The sequence below is a fragment of the Suricata suricatta genome, chromosome 5 (genome assembly GCF_006229205.1).
Source record: "Suricata suricatta isolate VVHF042 chromosome 5, meerkat_22Aug2017_6uvM2_HiC, whole genome shotgun sequence".
In the NCBI taxonomy this organism is placed as follows: Eukaryota; Metazoa; Chordata; class Mammalia; order Carnivora; family Herpestidae; genus Suricata; species Suricata suricatta.
The window spans coordinates 9,530,208-9,542,837 of record NC_043704.1 but is presented as its reverse complement, the minus strand read 5'-3'; the positions used below and the strand labels follow the sequence as shown (position 1 = coordinate 9,542,837).

General features: G+C 44.2%; 1 non-coding gene and 1 pseudogene across 1 annotated transcript; both read right to left on the bottom strand.

Moving 5' to 3' along the window:
• Window positions 1-6,973: 6,973 nt before the first annotated feature.
• On the bottom strand, window positions 6,974-7,161 carry LOC115293120. The gene has a single exon (XR_003909379.1). It is a non-coding gene; the product is annotated as a U2 spliceosomal RNA (small nuclear RNA).
• A 3,436-nt stretch (window positions 7,162-10,597) lies between these two features.
• On the bottom strand, window positions 10,598-10,688 carry LOC115293042 (annotated as a pseudogene).
• Between the last annotated feature and the right edge of the window lie 1,942 nt (window positions 10,689-12,630).

Below are 12,630 nucleotides of genomic sequence, written 5' to 3'. Positions count from 1 at the left end.
GACTGCGGGGTGTTCTCCGTGACCCCCCTTTCCAGTGGGAGTTTTTACTGGAGCTACTTTTCTTACTGCATCATTGTACTTTGCTCATTTTGAAGCAGATACCTTTTCTTAGGTTCCTGGGCTCCGGGCCGCAAGGAGCCCTCTGCGCTAATGGAGATTTCTGGACAGCACCCAAGATGCAGGCTGTTGAGCTGAAGGATGTGCCTAAATGGAACTCTGAGGTTGTTGCTCTTGCAAAAAGTATAGATCTGTACTCCATGTGGGAAGAAAGATACATAAATATTTGGGCCAGTGGGTTTTGTGGTGGTTTCCTTTTCTCTTCCAACGTTCTCTCCCCCCGACCCTTCTATACCAGATTATCTTCCATTCCAGTGTGCTGGGATGTCCTGACTAAATTACAAGTTTATTCAGATGTTATGACCTTCATTTCCAGGCCAGACAGGGAAGGCCCGGAGGGCACAGAACGCTGGCCACAAACTGCCTTGCCCTTCTGCACCACTGGGCCATTGCCAGTAAACGGCGGGGATGCTCTGCAGGCAGAGTGAGCGCAGTCCACAGAAAACCACTCTCACTTCTGACACCAAGTACAAGTTTGCGGGATTCGCCCCACCATTGTCAGTTTCAATAGTTCACAGGAGAGTCTCACAGAGCCCGCTCAAAGCTGCTGCACAACAGCAAACAACAACAAAAATACAGATTACAATCCGCCAGGGGAAGAAGTACAGAGCGCAGAGGCCAGGAAAGAACCCGGAGTGCAGCCTCCGCCGTGCTCTCCCTGTGCGGTCACGGCGGTGGACTCTCGGTGTCGGTGCGTGAAGAGCACGTGGAGTACAGCCATCCGGGGAGGCCCGTCCGCCCTCGGAGACCGGAGACTGGCGTTCTGTTGGGGCCTCACATGTAATCATACTGGTGTCTCATACATCTGATCTGAGTCCCAAGACCCTCTTTTTTTAAATTGTTATTGTTTTTGTTTATTTATTTTTGAGAGACACACACGGAGTGCAAGCAGGGCAGGGGAAGAGAGAGAGAATCCCAAGCAGGCTCTGAGCTGTCAGCACAGAGCCTGATATGGGGCTAGAACTCATGGAACTGTGAGATCATGACCTAAGCCAAGGTCGGAGGTTTAACTAACAGAACCACCCAGGTGCCCCAGTCCCAAGCCCTGCTTTTTTTTTTTTAATTTTTAAAAAATAATTTACTTATTTTTGAGAGAGAGAGACAGAGTGGGAGCAGGGGAGGAGCAGAGAGAGAGGGAGACACAGAATCCAAAGCAGGCTCCAGGCTCTGAGCTGTCAGCACAGAGCCTGATGTGGGGCTTGAACTCACAAACCATAAGATCATGTCCTGATTCAACGTTGGACACTCAACTGAATGAGCCACCCACGCACTCCCCAAGCTCCTCTTGAGGCTAACTAATACCTTGTGACCCAAACACCTCATTCTAAGTGACCTTGATTGACATGCTCTTCCAGCACGGCACGCACCAATCTACACAGTCCAGTGGAACTTAACACCGTGTTGGAAATGGAGTACCAGGGCCAGACCACTTTCCCGGCAAGGTTAGTCTTTACCATACAGATGTGTTCTTCTGCACAATAGAACCCCCAGTTATTAAAACGTTTATTTATTAATTTTGAGAGGTGAGCAGAGACAGAGAGGGAAAGAAAGAATCCCAAGCAGGCTCCACACTCAGCCTGGAGCCCGATGCAGGGCTGGATCTCATGACGGTGAGATCATGACCTGAGCTGAAATCAGAAGTCAGACGCTTAACCAACTGAGCCACCCAGGCACCTCTAGAACCCCAATTTTTAACTGAGCACAAAGTACCCAGAATCAGGAAACCTAGGGGTGCCTGACTGGCTCAGTCCTTAGAGCATGCAACTCTGGACCTTAGAGTGGTGAGTTGGAGCCTCATCGTAGGGGGTAGATTGTACTTACAAAATTTTTTGGGGGGCGCCTGGGTTGCTCAGTGGGTTAAGCATCCAGCTTCGGCTCAGGTCATGGTCTCACAGTTCATGGGTTCGAGCCCCACGTCGGGCTCTGTGCCGACAGCTCAGAGCCTGGAGCCTGCTTCAGATTCTGTGTCTCCTTCTCTCTCTGACCCTCCCCTGCTCACGCTGTCTCTCTCTGTCTCTCAAAAATAAATAAAAAACATTAAAAAAATTTTTTAACCTTCAAAAAAAATGAAAGAACTCAACCTCCACCAGAGTCCCAACTTCCACATTTGTGACCGTGTAACTAAATTCTAGGCCATGCCATATAAGTGGAGGTCATATTTGCCACTTCTGGGAAGTATCGTCAAATAGAGGCGCCTATTTTGCTGCCTAAATGGGGCTTGAAGAGCTGTCTTGGCCCATAAGGAGAAGCTTTATGCTGAGAATGTGCGCAAGCAGAGGACGGGACCCAGATTCCTGTTGATGGAGGCGCTCTTCACACAACCTTTTAGGGAAGACATTGGAATCATGTTTAAGCCACTGCTCCATCGAGCTGTCTGTCATTTGCAGCAGGACCTTATTTCAGCACTTACTGGAAATCCATTTTTTTAAAACTTCCTTTCAGATTGCTTACATCCAGATTTCAAAACTCTATGCCCACTTGTTAAAAGATTCACCTTTAATCCAAGCCACCCCATCAGACCCTCCCTGGCCATGGGCTCTCTGTGCTGGCTCCTGCCTTGCTGGGAACCCTGGCCTTTCTTCTTGAGACTGTATCACATGCAGGCACTTGATTTTCCATTTTCAGCTGAGGATAGGAAGGGACTGTTTTCTGATTATCTGACCATCATGTTTTCCATGACTAACAAGTTGGAGATGGGACACCTAAACTTTGTATCTAAACTTAGAGGTTGATTTTCTTGATATGCCTTTTTAAAATTGAAGAGGGGCGGCTGAGTGGCTCAGTTGGTTAAGCATCCAACCTCAGCTCATGGCATGAAATAGCGGTTCATGGGTTAGAGCCCCGCATCCCTGCATCAGGCTCTGTGCTGATAGCTCAGAGTCTGGAGCCTATTCAGATTCTGTGTCTCCCTCTCTCTCTGTGCCCCTCCCTTGTTTGTACCCTGTCTCTCAAATAAATAAATATTTTAAAAATAAAAATAAAATTGAAGAATAGGTATTTGGTGAGAAAGAAGACTTAGAGATCCAAGACCCGATATTTGAATTTTATCAAAATGCACCAGGGTTCCCTATGCCCAGTTGCTTCGCACCATGTCTGCCGAGGCAGGATCAACACCGAATCTTTCATTTTTATGTTTTTGGTGTCCTGTCATCCTTATCTCTTCATAAAACTTCATCACAGCCTTTGCAGACAGCTGAGAAATTGTTAAAACACAAAAGATGAACAAAGACTACTTTTTTACGGTACAAAGACAGGGATTTTATCCTTCCTTTATTTAAGAACAGCAGGACATGGGGACATGGCATCAGGTGACTTCCGCCACCATCTTCACGATTTATCAGTCTTGGTATTGGATGTTGGAGGAGGATGGAGGAATCACACTAAAACCCCAAAGTCTCACTTCTAATTTGTTTATGTTAATGACTTGATGTTCTCATTTTCACAGTAGAAGGGGTGTGTGTGTGTGTGTGTGTGTACATATATATATGTTAAAGAAACACAGTGTTCATTTTCTCATTACTACTCAGGCAAAAATCAATGTTTAAAACCTCAATACGTATCAATGACATGTTTCTTAACGTTGCTCCATTATAAACCCAAGGAAAGAAAAAAATGTATAACCCCTGAAGATTAGAAAAGTCATAAAGCCTTAGGGAGGTTACCCAACAGTAATTATTAGACAAGAGCTTGCCAGAGATTTGTTTTCCCAGTAAAAAAGGGCTCGTGGAATTTTCTTGCTGAAAGGGACCTAAAAACTTTTTGCCACACGTGTCCTCCTTTTCTTGACGAACCAACCAAGATCCCGGGGAAGATAGAAGATCACCCTGCTAATTAACAGCAAAGCCGGCGGGGCGCCTGGGTGGCACAGTCAGTTAAGCATTCGGCTTCAGCTCAGGTCATAATCTCACGGTTCATGGGTTTGAGTCCTGCGTTGGGCTCTATGCTGACAGCTCAGAGCCTGGATCCTACTTGGAATTCTGTGTCTCCCTCTCTCTCTCTGCTCCTCCCCCACTTGCACTGTGTCTCTTTCTGTCTCTCAAAAATAAATGAACATTAAAAAACAAACAAAGAAAAAACCAAAAAACTTGCAAAGCCAGAATCAGCACCCAGGTTGACTTGGCTGCCGGGTCACAGCTGTTTCAGAGCATGCCGAGTCCCCTTTATGATCCATACAGACGTTCTGTACCATCAGGGTTAAGACGAGAGATCTCGTAAGCAGCAGCCTGTTGAGATGCACCTTCCCAAAACAATTGGATCCCTTAACTCATGCTCTTCTGGTTGGAAAGAAACTTGTAATCTGGTGAAGCAAAAGATTTCTGTCTCCACAATATTCAGGAAGTATTTTTCTGCCAAAGAAAAGAACATGTAGGTTTCTGAAGCTCATCAGCAAACACAGATCACCTGAAGAATAACGCCAAAGTCACATTTCCTTCTTGGATGGGACGTGCTTGAAGCTGAGAATTACTCAGTCTGTATCTCCCACCGTACCTAGCACAATTCTTTTTTTTTTTTAATTTGCTACAATTTTTTTTAAACTTTGCTACAATGTCTTTTTAATGAATGAAGTATATAAATCATTGCTTTCTAGCCTGGCATCGTGCCCTTTTCAAAAGAAGCACTTCATAAACTTGTGTCTAATTTCCTGTGCTGTCAGAAATATTGTTTAATCATACTGTTAAAAATAAAGACCTCCAGGGCCCACTGAACTAAATTCTCCAAACCACTAGATACTCTTTCCTCTTTGGGCCACTCAGCTGTGCAGCCGGAAATGGATCATGGCGGGGGAGAGTGACAACCCTTCTGCAAACGCCCTGGAATGTGGGCTATGTCAGAAAGGGTTTCGAGAATGCCTCCAAAGCCGAGAAAATATTTCCGAAGCAATATGGGCACAAAGATATTTGAACCAGAGACTATGCACTCCAAAACAGATGCACGGAGCACATTCACATTTTTTCTCACATTTAGGAGCTGCAGCCCCTTCCTGGGAACCCAAGAATTAAGGTAACTATAAAACCTGCCACAGACTGGTAAGCTTGCAATAGATCACGTAATTGGTGTTTTTTTTTAACAAAAAAAGTTTTTTAGGGGCACCTGGGTGGCTCAGTTGGTTAAGCGTCTGACCTCAGCTCAGGTCATGATCTTGCCGTTCATGAGTTTAAGCCCTACATCGTGCTGGTGGCTCAGAGCCCGGAGCCTGTTTCAGATTCTGTGTCTTTCTCTCTCTCTCTGTCCCTCCCCTGCTTGTACTCTGTCTCTCTCTCGCTCACTCCCTCTCTCTCTCTCTGAAAAATAAATGAACATTAAAAAATAAATAAATAACATTGATTAAAAAAATTTTTTAAGTGGGCTCCATGCATGGAGCCCGAAGTGGGGCTGGAACTCACAACCCTGAGATCAAGAGCTGAGCTGTGACCAAGAATGGGATGCCTAGCCAACGGGGCCACCTAGGTGCCCCCAGATCATGTAGTTTTATGTGGATCTTCTTATATAGTAAAATACATATAAAAGTGTGATGAAGCTCACAAGTGCATTATAAATCTTACCTGATCAACGGTATTGGCACCTTTTGGAAACACCCAGCATTCAACAGTCATGTGTGGGAAAAGACATGCTATGCCTTGCCATTGAAAAATAGGTTGCAGTCTGACCATGCAAGCTGAATTCGAAGCAACACTCAGGAAACGATCCACTCACCTTCTCCGCCGGCTGGGACAGTGGAAATGACAGGCAGGCTCCTCTCCACTGACAGCACAGGGACAGCAAGAAATTGTCTAGGTTTGGAGTTTCTAGTCATAGAGAAGTTACCATCACACCAATGTGAAAACATTTTAAATGAAAGCCTTAAAATGATCTGCCCGATGGAATACTACTTGGCCATGAAAAAGTATGAACCGCTGATCAACGCAACGGCCTGAGATAGACTTCAGATGCATTTTGCTAAGTGAAAGCAGTCAGATGCAAAGACTACAATTTTATTTATTCTATTCATGATTCTTTATTATATTCTATGTAAGATTCTATTTATAGAAAATTTCTAGAAAAGGCAAAACTGTGGATGAAGTAGGTCAATGGCCACCTGGGGCGACGGTGGGAGCAGCGGGTGACTGCCTACAGGAAAAGGAAGACTCGGATGGATGGAAGTGTTGGAAAACCGGATTCAAAAAGAATTAAAAATTTTTTTAAAAGCTGGGGGGCCCTGGGTGGTTCAGTTGGTTAAGCATTCTTCCACCTTTGGCTTAGGTCACGGTCCCACGGTTCCTGGGTTCAAGCCCTACATCTGGCTCCTCACTGACAAAGTGGAGCCTGCTTAGGATTCTTTCTCTTCCCCTCTCTCTACCCCTCCCCTGCTCATTGGTTCATGCTCTCACTCTCAAAATAAGTAAACTTAAAAAAAAAAACTTTAAAAAAAAGAAAACTGGATTCATTCATAATGTATATGTCAATGTAGAGATTCACTAGAACACGTCTACTGTATCCTTGCACTGGGTGAGTTTATGGTACATACATTTTCTTTAAGCAACTTCTTTGCCCAGCATGGGACTTGAACTCACAGTTCCAAAATCAAGAGTCACATACTTGGGGCGCCTGGGTGGCTCAGTCAGGTAAGCGACGGACTCCGGCTCAGGTCATGGTCTCATAGTTCATGGATTAGGGAAACCCGCCTTGGGCTTTGTTCTGACAGCTCAGAGCCTGGAGCCTGCTTTGGTTTCTGTGTCTCCCTCTCTCTCTTCCCCTCCCCTGCTCGTGCTCTGTCTCTCAAATGTGAATAAATGTTAAAAAAAAAAAAGAGAGTCACATGGTCTACCAACGGAGCCAGCCAGATGCCCCAAAGCCACCCCAAATTTGAAGCTCCTGACCGGGGTGCGCTGTTCCTGGGGGTGTTCCAACACCAGATCGATGCACGGAGTGGGCGGAGCAAGCCCCTATTCTGTCTGCCAGTTCCCAAAATCCATTTAATGCATTGTCCTTGGATAGAGGACGTATCAGATATGAAGCTGATAACGGATCCCACATTTGATCTTAGCCAAAAGGCCAAAAATAAAGCTAAAGCTGTTTTTTAAAAAAAGAAATGAAAAGAAATGGTTCTTTCAGGACCAGCCCACACCTCCTTTATACAACCAGCTTGTCTTGCCTATAATTTCATGGTAGCCATCATACCTTCATACGGGGGAGACTCTCTCCCGAGCAGGACGATTTTGACATATAAATCTAGATAATGTTATATCAAATCAGACTTGGTGACATTTCAAAAATTAGAATTGACCATTTCTTACATAAACATAATGGTTATTATATTAGCCAACCAATGCCATGTTCAAGAACATTAATACATTAACTTGAGAGAGGCAAAGAAACCACCTCCCTAATCTGGGGAGACAGTGACATGACTTGGAGGACGGGAGAGCTTCGGGAGTTTTCTTGGACCAGGCAGCTGTTTAGCACAGCGCCTGGGTCAGGAGGAGAGGTATTTAGGGTGTAGACTTAAATGCCTCCACTGACAACTGTGGTATGCTGGCTACACACATCTCCATCACCACAGAAATGTAGGGAAATTATATTAGGAAAATTCATCTTGCTTAAAGACATAGGAATGAACGGAACATTCTGGGGCCAACTCGACTAATGTTTCTGTCCACAGCAAGTGGTGCTCAAACTGGGGTGTGCATTAAAGTCTCCCGACTTGTTATAAAGGCGATTCCCAGGCCAGGCCCCAAGGCTGCCCAAGGGCCAGAGTCTGATGTTGAAGGAGCCTCTGAGTGATTTATCCTGATGGTCCTCAAACCACAGATGAAGGAACACTGAATAAAACAGAAGAGAGAAAGGAGAGAGAGAGAAGGAAAGCAAGTAAGAAAGAAATAGAGAAAAGGGAAAGAAAGGAGGGAGAGAGGAAGCAAGGAAGGAAGAAAGAGGAAGCAAGAGAAAGAAAGAAAGCAAGCAAGCAAGGAGTAAGGGGACCCAATGAAAGTGATGAAGATGCTTAGTCAGGCCTTGTGTTGAGCAGCTCAGCTGAGTTTAGTCTTCGATTCTTTCCAATCCTCTTTGTCTTGTATCCACATCTCATACTGTGCCTTCATCTTTACCTGCCTCTTAACCTTGCTCTCAGTTGGAGGAGTCCCCCTGTGATGGTCGGAGGACATAGTTTGAGAGGGTTTTCTCTTGCAACCTCCCAGCCGCCAGCCACCATGGGACAAGACTGAGCTCGAGGTAGATGAAACCTTTGCTCACTGGCCTGTGGGGTGGTTCTCACTTTGGGATGACTGCTGAGGGGGAGGGAGGCACAGAGTTGGTTGAATGTGACAACCCAGCCCAGGACGGAACCTCTTCCCTAGCGAGGACACCTGTCCACTTTTGCATGGGGAGACAGGAATGCCTTCCCCTCTGCACACAGTGACCCACCATTGATTCCTCAGCTCCAGAGACGCCTCTGCTCTCAGTCTTCCTTGACCACAACCCAGTCCTTGAGCAACGGCCCTTGGTTTTCTCAGGGAGATTCTGCCTCCCCACGAGACCACATGGGTAAACTTCGGCAGCCATGTTTGTGACGTGTGACCCTCCCCGGATCAGTCACTGCTGACTGGTCCAAGAGCAGACACTTAACCCAAACTGACCAAATCAGAGCCAGTTTTCCTGGAAACTTGCAATTATTACTAAGATATTCCTATCCCCGTTTGGGCTCGTTTCTTATATAGAGAAGTAGAGAAAATTCAGAGGCTTTAGCACAGCTGTTTTTCCACTCAAGAGGAATGAAATATAGGTGAGGGAGAGAGAGGAGAGTGGTATGGAGAGGAGCCCCCTGGGGTGCCTCCATCCCGTTTTCAGCTCAGATCCCTTCTGAGGCTCTGCTGATTTTCTGTACTTCCCTTCCATCTGACTCTCTAGTGTCACTGAAATAAAGAGTCTTATTGGGGCATCTGGGTGGCTCAGTCGGTTGAGTGCTCGACTTCAGCTCAGGTCATGATCTCAAGGCTCATGAGTTCAAGCCCCACGTTGGGTTCACTACTGTCAGAACAGATTCTACTCCACATCCTCTGTCCCCCTTCTCTGCCCCTCCCCTGATTGTGCGTTCTTCTCAAAAATAAGGAAAACCTTTAGAAAGGAAGGAAGGGTCCTTTGATGGTTGTTCATTCCAGCTCTGACCTGCAGTCAGAGTGCTCACTAATCCAGGTAAGATCACATTTCCCTTTGCCTATCTCAATCCTGTTTTAACTCTCGGATCCCTTCCTTCCATAGACAGGAAGGCAGACCACAATGTCTTCCTTATAGTACAAAAACCGATTTGGTTTGAATTATGAACTACAATGTAATATGTTGGCTGTATTTGAAATTGTAAACTTATTATTAATTTTTAGGTGCAAAATGGAACTATGGATTTATTTTTATTTAAAAAAGAAGCCTTGGGGTACTTGACTGGCTCAGTTGGTGGTACATGTATGTAACTCTTGATCTCAGGGTTGTGGGTTCGAGCCCTACATTGGATATAGAGATTACTTAAAAATAAAATCTTAAAAAAAAGAAAAGAAAAAAGAATCCTTGTCAGGGTGCCTGGCTGCCTGAGTCAGAAAAGCATGCAACTCTTGATCTTAGGGTGATGAGTCAGAGCCTCTACACTGGGTGTAGAGATTATTTAATTACTTAATTAATTTTAAAAAGAATCTGAATCTTTGTCATTTAGAGTTACATATTAAAATATTTACACCTGAAACAATCTGATGTCAGGATTTGCTTCTAAACAATCCTGGAAGGTAGGAAGTGGGTGAGGGCATAGAGGAAGCAAGGTTGACCTTGAGCTTCTAACTATTGAATCTAGGTGACTTGGGTTCACTGTGCTAATCTGTCTACTTTTGCATATACTTAAATTTTTCCATAATAAGAAACTCTAAAAATAAGGATGGAAATTTTTTAGGGAAATACCTCTGAAAGAACATGAAACTATCAACATTCAAAAGTAAGAAGTAGCTTCTTAAATTAGTGATCTAAAGTAAGCCTCTAAAGGCAGTCACCCCTAACGGGAATGGGTCTTGGGCAGCATGTAGCCAGTGTGTGAATAAAAACATGCCAGGTGTGGATGACCCCCTTCCCTTGAATGAAAATAGCATCTCGGAGCTTGTCTTCAACTCCTCTCTGATGATGCGACCCAAAATGAAATATTCGAAGATCTTTAGCTTTTTTTCAAATTTAAACAAACCTCATTTAACTATATACTTAGTAGTGTTTTTTGTTTCGTTTTTAAATGTTTATTTATTTATTTTAAGAGAGAGAGAATGTGTGTGTGTGTGTGTGTGTGTGTGTGTGCGCGCGCGCGTGCGTGTTTATGGGGGAGGGGTAGAGAGAAAGGGAGAGAGAGAATCCCAAGCAGGCTCGGTACTGTCAGCGCGGAGCCCAACACAGGCCTTGAACTCACGAGCTGTGAGATCATGACCTGAGCCAAGATCAGGAATCAGAGGGTTCCATGGCTGAGCCACCCAGGCGCCCCGGTACTAAGTAATTTTTGCATGTCATCCTTGGGCAGGGGCCGTGCTAATCTTGTCTGTGTCATTCCAATTTTAGCACGTGTGCTGCACAGTGAACACAATATACTTAGTAGCTTTTATTTTATTAAGAATTATTTGGTGAATTTAAGGGTAAGAAACATTGCTCAAAGTAGAACATTTTCCAAATAGGTTGAAAGCATGTGTGTCAGAACATAAAGCATCTTGAGAGTTCTCCAATGTCTCCAAAAAGCTCACTGTATCTGTGCGTATCTTCTTATTTGAGGAGTGAGTAGGAGGGAGGAGGAGGGAGGATGCCTGTTGAATATTCCAGAGCGTCTGATGATTCTTTATATATTCATTATGGTTAGCAGTGTGTTTTGTGGGGGGCGGGTCTGAGGAGAAATATTTCGTTTTCCTTTTGAGTGTGGCTGTCCGTTTCACCTCCATGCCTACCCATTGTCAAGGTGGCCAAAGCATTGTCTGTCAGGGGACCCAAGGGGACCGTCTGCTCCTTGCCTGACCCATTGAGGTCCTGGTATTGGGGTTACTCTCACTCTGTGGACACGTTTGAGGGCCTGCCTCTGAGACCAGGAGTCCCCAGTTTCACTTTTAGTGTCTGAACGCCCATTCCTCTGTCATGCGTGGTGTCCTTTTGCTGCACCAGCCCAATTTGCTCTTTTTTTTCCATTCACAGCCCAACTTCTTAGATTGAGGGAGGTGTTTCCTTTGACTGGATTTTGCAATACTCCACTTCCGACTGGTCTTTCCATGGCACCAGGCTTTTGCTCTTATAACACATGTGGACTCAAAACAATGCATCCTGGCATCTAAGTTCTGGCTCTTCTGGTTCGAAAGAGTAAAGATCTGCTCTCTAGCTCATGGAAACAGGAGGTCATTGTAAGGACTTTTCTTTTTAATCTAAACAACAAACAAAAACGATTTCTTCATTCAAGAACCGAATGACCCCCTTAATTACATCTTCAGGCGTTTGTGAAATAAATGACATGAAAACGTTAGAATCACAAGGACAGCATTTAAAAATCTTTTTGTTATGAAATATTTATACTATGAGAAAATAGAGCAAATAATATAGCTGAGTCAATAAACCAGTTAATAGTTGAGATCACTTTTCCACGGAGCCGTGTTCTTTCACAGACAAGTTGTATCGGTAAGAAGTAAAGCCTAGACCAGGCCCTCCGTCACTTCTCATCTCCAACCCAAGCTAAATTTCAGTTAAGTTGCAGATTTCAGACCTTAAAATAATGTTTTAAAGAAATTGGGATATTTGAAATATTTAAGTATATTAAATATTTAACTATACTTAAATTTTTTATCTAGATATTCAACAAAGAAGTTTAAATATTTTAAAGAAAAATAGAAAGGCTTGAGATGCCTGGGTGGCTCAATCAGTTAGTGTCGGACTCTTGGTTTTGGCTCAGGTCATGATCTCACAGTTTTGTGGGTTCAAGCCTCATGTCAGGCTCCACGCTGACAGCTTGGAATACTTCTCTCTCTCCCTCTCCCTCTGCTCCGTCCCCACTCATGCTCTCTCTCTCTCTCAAAATACATTAATGAACTTTAAAAAGAGAAAAGAAAAATGGAAAGGCTTTTCAAACCATAGTTTCTTCTACGGGTTGTGTTTCTATAGATGTGACTTGCTGTGAAACAAAGTCTAGTATAGTTAACAAAATATAATTGATTGAGACTAACACGGTAAAAGGTAAAATTGTCTGAGGTCAGACATAAGAAACATTTCATGGTACCTATTTTGTGTGTTAACACAATAACTTCTGATATTAAATCAATGGTTTTTGAATATTTTGACCTAGGACCCTCAGAAAGAAATATTTTTAATTTTTTTAATTGTTATTTATTTTGACAGAGAGAGAGAAAGAGAGAGCAAGCAGGGGAGGGGTAGAGAGAGGGAGACAGAGAGAGAATCCCAAGCTGATAGCACAGAGCCAGACACAGGGCTTGAACTCACAAACCGTGAGATCATGACCTGAGCCAAAATCCAGATCGGATGCTTAACTGACTGAGC